The 9,071-nt window shown below is 36.8% G+C and overlaps 1 non-coding gene across 1 annotated transcript; it reads left to right on the forward strand.

Moving 5' to 3' along the window:
• The first annotated feature begins 4,429 nt into the window (after positions 1-4,429).
• On the forward strand, positions 4,430-4,501 carry TRNAD-GUC. Its single transcript has one exon. It is a non-coding gene; the product is annotated as a tRNA-Asp (tRNA).
• Positions 4,502-9,071: the final 4,570 nt, after the last annotated feature.

The raw sequence follows: 9,071 nt of genomic DNA on the forward strand, positions 1-9,071 counted from the left end.
AGTGAACAGACATTGCCTCCAGTTGGAAAATTAAGAAAAACAGATATAAACATACCTAGAGTTAAAACGATAACCTGCAGAAGAATGAAAACAGAAATGATTAGAGAAAAATTTTCTTGGAGATTGGGACTAGGAGCAGAAAAAAATGAATTGGGTGACTCTGCTTTTCATTAGAAGACTTTTTGTACTATTTTCTTTGCTATAATGCACACATAACCCTGACAAAATTTCAAAATAAAAATAAATTTAAATTCTTTTAGAACATTTCCACCCAGTTTCAAATGACTGAAATTTAAAAATCACATTTTTAATACTAAAAACTACTATACCAATTAAAAAAATTTCTTTGTGAAACCACTTACTACTCTGAACTGTAACATATATACTATTTCCACTAGAAACTTATTTCAGAATGTGAAAGAGCATTTAGGAGCACCAAAATTAGCTATGAGTTCAACCTAATGTAATTTGTTTGAATGTTTGGGAGCGTGATCAAAATGATTCATTTTTTTTTTTTTAATCAGCGTCTGCTTGCATACCTGTGACTTTTTCAGAAAACTCAATATTTTATTATTCGAAATTATTTCATCGGACAAATTTTGTTTCTACATTAAGATAGAAGGTTGTAATGGTTCTCAGAGATTTGTGATGATTTCCAAGATCTCTAATCTGTGAATTAAAGAGGATTTGTGGGTCTCAACATGGTCTAACAGGTTTAAAAAAAAAAGCACTCCTTTAAAAGCTGCTACATATGAAATTGAGTAAATATAAGCATTTTTCACATTGAGTATATCTCCCGTTACTTGGTTTTTGAATCAGTAATACAGTGTCAATACAGCAAATATTGTGCCATAAGTTTCGTTTTGCTTTGTTTTTAGAGACTGGGTCTCGCTCTGTCACCCATCCTGGAGTACAGTGGTGCAAGTATAGCTTACTGTAGCCTTGATCTCCTGCGCTCAATCAATCTTCTTACCTCAACCTCTTGAGTGCTTGGGACTATAGGCAAAGACTGCCATGCCTGGCTAACTTTTTTGTCTAGACGGGGCCTCACTATGTTGCTCAGGCTGGCCTCGAACTCCTGGCCTCAAGTGTTCCTCCTGCCTTAGCCTCCCAAAGTGCCAGGATTACAAGCATCAGCCACCATGCCTGGTACCATAGTTCTTCTTAGACAGTCAGCAAAGGTCAACCAGTGACCTGTAGCATTGGCATACTATTAACTACTTCAGACCAAGTAACAATCTGAGCTGGATCCATATTAACGATTCCAAGAATCATCCTAGCTATGACGTTTGGTGAAATTTACTGCTTTTGTATAGGATACAATGAGTGTTACCAATTCATCTCTAGTCTCTCCTGATTTCACCAATGGCTAGAAGAGAAATCAGGTTGGTGTATATATCGAAAATTGGACCATACACACACAGACACACACACACAATTAGGATCAATATATAATAGGACCATATATAAAAAGTATATATGGAACATATATAATATATATATAACATATATATTTTATATATATAACATATATAATGTATGGTTCAATTTTCCATAACTGAGCTGATAGGAAGATGTCAGTGGACTATTTCAAACATTAAGGATTTTCAAGTATGGAGTCTTTTTTACTGGAATCCAGATGCAATACTATACAAATAGGAGGCACATTGAAAGTTCATAGGCATGGTCAGCAGCTATAAACCAAACCAGACATTAATTCCATGTGGAAATGCTTGGGAGAAAGAGGAATGGTCAACAGGATGTATCACATCTCTTGGAAAGAAACACCCAAAGACTATCTCCAACAAAGCAATACAACAGGAGCATCAGGAGCATCATTGTTGCATAAAGGCAGAACGTTTATTCTAAATCCATGTCTATCTCTGTGAATTCTGGATATGATAACCAGCAACTTGATTTTTACATATTATGTCTATGTAAAAATGAATTTTAGTTCTTTATAATACTAGGGGAAAGATTTAGCTCACTATCAGCCTAATATTAAATCCATGTCAGTTCCCTTCCTGTTTCTCACATTTTTCTTAGAGTTTATTATATTTTACATTTAGTGTTGAAGATTTCATAGAACATGCTTCTATAACATGAAATTGTATTACATGCAATTCTTCTTTGCACTGAAATGTTTTCAATGTTTAAAATATTGGAAATACATTGAAAGCCTACGATAACAATATCAGCATGCAAGATACGGTCACCGGGGCTGTGGCTTCTCATTTTTTCTGATGCATTCTATAACAATGGTGCATGCAAGACATAATTTCACACACAGCATAAAGTAAAAGAGTGAAAAGAAGCCCTGCTTTATAGTAGGACTTTAAGTAATATAAACGTAACTAAGATTTCTGTTTTATCCCATTGGGCCAGTTTGATCAACTGGTGAAATTTACTATCTGATCAGAGAGCTAAGAAAGAATGATTATTATTACTAACAGCAAGGAGAGAGTTTCAGAGCAACTGAACAAAATGAAACACACTTTAAATTAATTTGATGTTTCTCTAGAGTCTGGAAAAGTAAAGGATATATATTTAAGCAGTCTAACAGCTGAGACAAAGCACTACAACCTTTCTCAGTCAATTGCATTATCAAGCAGAATATATTTGTAAATATCTTTTAAGACACTAAAATCTGCTACTTAAATTAAAATCACAGTGTTACCATAATTCATAGCATATAGTAAAACAGTTAAAGGTAAATTACTGATGTCTACAGGAATCAAGATGAAGAATCATGGTAAGATTCTTGAGAAAAGGTATTTTGTCCTCTAGAAAGCTGTAGTTCCCCTGCTAGGGCCGGAAAAAGGTAGATGGGCAGTAAATCTACATTGTGTGAATGAGTGTTAGATGGCTCATGTGTGATTACAAGTGGCACTGGACAGTTAGCCTATCCTGGTTCAACTCCTGAATGCAGGATTTACTATTAACTGCGTGACTGGGGAAACAAAGTAAACATTTCTGGGTCTCAGTTTTTTCATATGCAAAGAAAAGAGAATGTACTAGTTCCTACCTCCTAGGGTTGCTGGGAGAATTACATAATCAAATCCGTGAGAAGTTGTAGATCTCTACCTGGCACAGAGTAAGCACTCAATAAATGTTAAATCCTATTTTTATGTATACCCAAGGCCAACTATTCTCAACCCAATATGCACTAAAATGTGTACTCCATCTTCATATGGGATTTTTTGTGTTTGTTTATTTTATTTTATTTTATTTTTAGTGATAGTGGTTAATGAATTTGTTTTGTTTTGGTCCCAACAACTTTGTCCTAATATGTAAAGAAAAATGCTTAGAAATTCCAAAAGTATGCCATGCCTATATGTTATCCACACATTTGTCTGTCCAGGCATTCTTTTTCAGCAAAATTTTCAAGAACTGACATGAATGACTATTTTTATTCATGCTGGACACCTTGGTGCCCCAGTGTTACACAGAGAGTGACATATTCAAAATTCTAGAGAAATAGCAAATTTCAACTTTACACACTGTTGGTACATGTCCAGCTATAAGATATAATTAAGTAGGGTATAACTAATACTCACATAGAAATACCATTTTATTGATGAAGTTTTCTATTTTCAATTAACATTGCTATTCTTATGTTTTTATTTTCTTTCATTACATTATTTTTTCACAAATATTAACTGAGTACACGTATTATCCTATTAACCCATTAATTAAAACACTTCAATTTCTTCCCCTTTCTCTAAAGATATAAACTAAATAGTTAATTTACTCTATAAGACCCTGAAGAATCTTTACGTTACAAATCGCTTTGGCTTCTTTTAGAAACACGATTTCCAGTGCCTCCTGCTTTCAGCCTTTGGTCCCCCTTTAGTTCCTCCAATGTGCTACGTTCTTTCCTGTTACAAGATTCTTCAAGCGGTCTTTTTCTCCTCTGATTACTCTCACAGCCTCTTTCTTTTTCTTCTACAAGAAGGTATTTCCCATAAAATAAAATAAGTAGTGGCAACACTGTACCTCTCTCTTTCTCTCTGTCTCTCAATGATTAGTTGATAGATAGATAGATAGATAGATAGATAGATAGATAGATAGATAGATGTGTGTGCGTATGTACGTGTGTATATATAGATGTGTGTATATATAGATATATGTGATGTTTTATGAAGCAGAGATGAATAATAGTTTATGAGCCCTGCTCAAAATGTCGGGTCCATGAACAAAATAAATTATTATTGTAGTTTTAAGGCATTAGGTATTGAAATAGTTTGTTAAGTACCAATAGATAAACAAAACATGTTGCACCCATGTGGATTAACGTCATTAGAAAAAAACTACACAGCCATGGAAACTAGTCTTGATTTAAATTCCAGCCTACTGGAATACATGCACTTGTCTACTTGACATGTTCACTTTGAATGCCGAATATGCAGTTAAAACTTCGCATGGCTTGTCCTCGTTAGTATAGTGGTGAGTATCCCCGCCTGTCACGCGGGAGACCGGGGTTCGATTCCCCGACGAGGAGGCTAACAGAATCGACCTTTGGGGGCGCGGTGGCTCAAGCCTGTAATCCCAGCACTTTGGGAGGCCAAGACGGGCGGATCACGAGGTCAGGAGATCGAGACCATCCTGGCTAACACAGTGAAACTCCATCTCTACTAAAAAAAAAAAAAAAAACACAAAAAACTAGCTGGGCGAGGTGGCGGGCGCCTGTAGTCCCAGCTACTCGGGAGGTTGAGGCAGGAGAATGGTGTAAACCCGGGAGGCGGAGCTTGCAGTGAGCTGAGCTCCAGCCACTGCACTCCAGCCTGGGCGACAGAGGGAGACTCCGTCTCAAGAAGAAAAAAAAAAAAAAAAAAAAAGCTTAGCATGCCCAGGTTCAAATTCTTAATGCTATCCCTCTGAAAAACTGCTCCTTGAGATTTTCCCATCTCAGTTGATTATAAATCCTCTTCCCAGTTGCTCAGGCTTAACAAGATTGTGGTCATCTTTGACTTCATTTTTACATTCAACAATAAATTCAGCAGCAAATCCTGTTGGCTCGTGCATAATAATATATCCAGAATTTCACCATGTCTCTCTATGGCCACAGCTACCATCATCTTCATCTCCACATTGATCTCTGTGTTTCCTAAAGTCCTGGGGTGGTTGGTGAGGGGTGGTGGGGCAGGAAGGTTGTGCTCAACACAACAGGCCATGTTATCCTTATACAACTGTGAAGTCAGATCACATCATCAGATCACGCCTCTTTCCAGCACCCTCCAGTGGCTTCCTAATTCACTCAGTAAAAGCCAAAGTCCTTAAATGTCCAAATCGCCTGTGTGATCCAGGTCTTTTATGTCTGACTCATCTCCCACCCAAGCTTCCCTCCACTCACTCACTTCTAGCTATATTGGCTTCCTTGCTTTTCCTTGAATTTACCTGCCTAGTTCTAGCTCTTGGGCTTCTGGGTGCTATTTTCTATTCTTCTTGGAATCTTTTACTTGCTGTTGGCTTCCTTGCCTCCATCAGGTCTTTCTTCAAATGTAAAATTCTGAACATCTTATTTAAAATTGGAAAACTCTCAGCCCGTCTCTCTCTAGCAACCTGCAGAGGTTTATTTTTCTCTATCACCTTTATCCTATCTGCTATTAAACATTTCATTTTATTCTTCACTCTCTCAAACCCTTAGAACACCGACATCATGACTTGTGTAGCCTGTTTTATTTACTGCAACATCCGATCCTGCGGAGCAGTGGAGATGTTACAGGTATTTGTCTGATGAACAACTGTACACGTGTCAGTCTTGCCTTCTTCCTGATTAAAACCCAGGCTCCTCAAAGATTGATCCGACGCCACATGCTTCACCAGTACCCTCATGATATCTAGCACATATTTGAGAACAGGAAAGTTTTATACAAACATTCAATGCTTGCATTGAAAGGATTCTCAGGAATTTAGTAGCATCCATAAGACTCTATTGATAGTCTTAAAAATATTTTTTCCTTTATCAGTGCTCATTTACAAGAAAAATTATGTTATAGAATTGTAATATAATTATATTATAGAAAGTTTCTCGTAGAAAGTTGGTCTAAAGTCACACAAGAAACATTAGTTAATAATATTTAGTAACATTTAAACCATACATCAAAAATACAGATTTGTTATTACGTATTATTATATTTCATTTTGCTTTGTTTTGCTGCAGTGTTCTTTAGAATCACCTTTGGATGGTTAATTTTATGTGTCAGCATGACTGGGCAGGGGAGACACAGATAACTGGTAACACATTATTTTTGGATGTGTCTGTGAGGGTGTTTCCAGATGAGATGAACATTCGAATTGGTCGACTGAGTAAAGATTGCCCCCATCAATGTGGTTGAGTATCATGCCATGTGTTAACAGCTTAAATAAAGCAAAGAGTCTGAGGAAGGGTAATTTGCTCTCTCTTACTGAGCTGAGACATCCATCTTCTCCTGCTCTCTTATGTTATAGCTCCCAGTCTTCAGACCTTCAGACTCTGGGATTTATACCAATCAGAAACCCATCACAGTTCCCAGGCCTTCAAATTTGAGAGCCACACCATCAACTCCCCTGGTCCTCTGGCCTTTAAACTTACACTGAACTACACCACTGGCTTTCCCAGTTCTCTAGTTTGCAGACAGCAGACTTTGGTATCTCTCAGTTTCCATAATCATGTGAAACAATTGTTATAATACATCTTCTGTATATATCTCTCTATGTAGTCATTGGTTCTATTTCTCAGGTGAACCCCAACTAATATGTATCTGATTTATCTTAAATTATTTAAGGCTCAAGAAAATGCAAGAATAAAGTACTATTACTCTCCCAAGTTTACAGATGGGCAACTGAAGCACAGAGACCTTATGCATCTTTTTCAAAATCGCAGAAAATAACAAATGTCTAAGCTGGATTACAAGCTTAGGATAGCTCCAAAATCAGTGATCTTCAATGCCAGACTATGTTGCTTCTCTAATATTAAATACATGTACAACATATCTGACACACATAGGCACACACATGTATACCATTCTAGGAGTAAGTAAAGAGATATTTAAGTATTTTTTCTGACTGAGTTATTGGCATATTAGGAATGTCAGAAATGGTACAACACAGTACAGATATGTCCTGTGCATTGCAGAACTTTCTATCTATGGTTCCCATTCAGTATGTGATGCAGCATCCCCTTCAGTCATCATAAGATCCAGAAGTCCCTCACACTTACAAATGTCTCTGGGATGGAGAACGCAGTGCAGCACCAAGGGTAAAATTAGCCCCATTCCTTCATTTCTTATCAATAATCTTCCCAAGTAAAACTTACAGGTCGGCTGGGTATGGTGGCTCATGCCTGTAATCCTAACACATTGGGAGGCGGAGGTGTGCAGATTACCTGAGGTCAGGAGTTCAAGACCAGCCTGGCCAACATGGTGAAACCCCGTCCCTATTAAAAATACAAACAATTAGCTGGGTGCTGTGGCACGCACCTGTAATCCCAGCTACTCGGGAGGCTGAGGTAGGAGAATCTCTTGAACCTGGGAGGTGGAGGTTGTGGTAAGCTGAGATCCCACCACTGCACTCCAGCCTGGGCTACAGAGTAAGACTTATTCTCAAAACAAACAAACAAACAAACAAAACCTTATAGGTTAATGTGAGTCTATCTTAATTAAAAATTATATACATAAAAAACAAAGATTGTCCAGCTTCCCACATGAACGTCACTCAATGCTAAACAATCTTCTTGGTTAAGAATCTCCTATATTTCTTTATTGAGTTATCCCATTGCAACTAATTGTATTTCTTTCTCCTCTATTTGTATTGAGATATTAAAACATAAGGTGACTATTGTCCTGGCATGAATTTCGTACTCATAGCACATTATCTAATCTTCATGTCTACTATAAACCCATATTTCATATGAAAACTTTCTATAATCTATCATACTTCTCTCAAAAAAAATAGTTGATCAAAATAAGGAATAGAATTGTATTTGCAACCAAGCATCCATTCAATTAGGTGAGTGGAGTCTGGAAAGAAATACAATTTATTTCACAAACACCTCGAACAGTGCTTGAAACAGATTGGGCTGACAACTCTCACAACCTTAGTGTCTCCTCCAAGATTTACAATGGCATACCTCCCCTTTTTAGCAAATTAAACCTTATGTCAAAGCTTAAAATTAAATCCAAACCCCTTCTTCTTTCTCTGCAGAAGGAACAAATTGGCCCCACATGCCAGTAGTCGAGGAGTGCTGATAGAAAACAGAGTGAAGTGAGAGCTCCCCAACCTGGAAGGCGTCACGTGGCCTAATCACCCGGGATAAACAGTCAATTCTACTTTAAGTTTTACATAAAAAGACTGGTAAAATACAGAGGATTTAAATATAAGAAGTTTTTTATACCACACAAAACTGACTGGATGCCAAAATTTTACATTTCTGTGCTGTGCAAGCACTTTATGGGGAATGTGCTTTTTATTCCATTTTTACATGTTTGTTATGAGTCTGTTTTGCAAAGATTGCTCCGAGCCTAGGTAATAAAAATAAAAAATGCACACAAATGGTCATGATTAACGCATAGAGCAATCTATGCTTTTATACATATGAAATGCATATCTGTTTCTTGATATTTCAATATAGCAAAATATGTGTAAGTTGCTCTAGTTTTCACAAATTCATTGTAACAGCAGATCTTGCTGTGGAATTATTCTAAAAGTCCTAGAACACAAAGTTCTTAGTTTTTTAGACTTATTTTGCCAGGAAAATATTCCAAGTCTGTTTCTTATATGTTACTTGGCATTAGTCTATATTGAGAATTGACAGGAATTGCTTCTCCCTAAGAATCTGAGAATGTGGCATGCATATAAAAAACTCTAAATGCATTATTAGATTATCGTCTTAAAATGAAATGTAGTATATTGATCACTACACATATCACACTAGTTTACCAAATTAGTATGATGCTTTCCAATGACAGTGGAATAAAATCTGGTTTTAAACACTGTAACCAGTGAGAAATGTGGTGGATGTCCTGATAAGCCATCACTTTTTAAGAGAGTTTTATTTTCAGGATGCATGTCTAGATGTGAATGTGTGTTTC

Source organism: Theropithecus gelada, chromosome 12 (assembly GCF_003255815.1).
Source record: "Theropithecus gelada isolate Dixy chromosome 12, Tgel_1.0, whole genome shotgun sequence".
Lineage (NCBI taxonomy): Eukaryota > Metazoa > Chordata > Mammalia > Primates > Cercopithecidae > Theropithecus > Theropithecus gelada.